Source organism: Oratosquilla oratoria, chromosome 19, assembly GCF_046742065.1.
Source record: "Oratosquilla oratoria isolate Oo_2021 chromosome 19, ASM4674206v1, whole genome shotgun sequence".
Classification (NCBI taxonomy): domain Eukaryota; kingdom Metazoa; phylum Arthropoda; class Malacostraca; order Stomatopoda; family Squillidae; genus Oratosquilla; species Oratosquilla oratoria.
In genome coordinates, this window is record NC_134795.1 from 21,893,711 (window position 1) to 21,895,068 (window position 1,358).

Genomic DNA, 1,358 nt, shown 5'->3' on the forward strand with positions numbered 1-1,358 from the left:
CATATATATATATCTACGTATATATATATATATATATATATATATATATATATATATTTTTTTTTTTTTAACTCAAAAAGCTGAAATGCTACAAACACGGTAATGATTACCATCAAAGCGAGCGGACGTTTTTGCTCCAAAATTTATTGCTCCACATAATTACCTCCCTCCTCCTCAATGCACTTTGGCCAGCGATGCGCAAGGACCTGTGCATGGCCGACCGGAGCGCAATTATTTGTCACTCACATCTCTGTCGTCAGTCCAGAACCGACGAGCCTATCTCATAGCCGTGCTGACATCAACTACCTCGACTCCGCAAACCTTTACCAAGCGCATGTAAATGTGAATTGGTTCCATTTCTGCGTGGAGGAATTCAATGACGCATCTGTTTTTGACGCACATTCATGATGGGGATAAATTTAATAGACTGTCACTGTCAATGTCTGCAACAGAGCGATAAAAATTCAGCTTATGAGAGCGAAGATTTAATTATCGTAACAATACTATAAACAATACCCTCGGATTCCCTGATACAGAAAAAAAAATAGGAGGCATTACTTTTGGAACTACCCTCGCATATTATATCATACACTATATCATATTACGTTATAGCACACTCTATTATAATGTATGATATGAACCCGTTGAGTAGTGTCGTCAGACTTTAGAATTTTATTATGATTAATACAAGACGGCTTATTCAGCTCGAAGAAATCTTTACCCTTGAAAAGGGACAAGAAAGCTGAGCTGCCTCCGATAAGGTAGCGCCACAGGGAATACTCTTCCCTTTTCTCTTGCGCCTCTTAGGCATCGGTTGCCACCGTTCGATGATGATGGTGATGGATCAAAATATCATGAGAGCAGGAAATGCATGCTTCCTGCGCAAGCGTCCTATAGGTGGAACAGATATATGTAAGATGGGGTGAAAATAACTTCCACTTTATTCGTTATTTGTTTTCTTTTTTTGTTGAATAAAGAGAGATCTAAAGAAACGAGAGGATTTTTACGGGGATCTGGCTAGACAATACTGTAAATCAGACTCTTTTAATCCCATAAATATTGTGGCTGACTGCTTAAACACTGTGGGGGGACCACTTTGCTAATTTTTTTTTTTTTTTTTTTTTTTTTTTTAAGATCTGCAAAAACTAGAACTGTAGGGCAGCCTCTATCTTGCTATTGCCATAAGCATTAGTATTTTCATTATTGCTTTCTACTTTATCTCGTATTCATTACCAAGCACTTCATAATCATTACTAACAAATATGAATAAAATTCAGTATCAGAGCCATCATCTACTGTCCCTGTGATTACGTCTTACCTGTCAGAGCGCAATCTCACATTCTTAGAAAAGACTCGTC

The 1,358-nt window shown here is 37.6% G+C and overlaps 1 protein-coding gene across 1 annotated transcript in view; it reads right to left on the minus strand.

Moving 5' to 3' along the window:
* Positions 1-1,210: 1,210 nt before the first annotated feature.
* Positions 1,211-1,358, minus strand: part of LOC143035788 (uncharacterized) — a 45,228-nt gene continuing 45,080 nt past the window's right edge. The window contains exon 3 of the mRNA XM_076202750.1: positions 1,211-1,358. This exon is cut by the window's right edge and continues 294 nt beyond it. The gene's annotated coding sequence lies outside the window, so the exon portion shown is untranslated.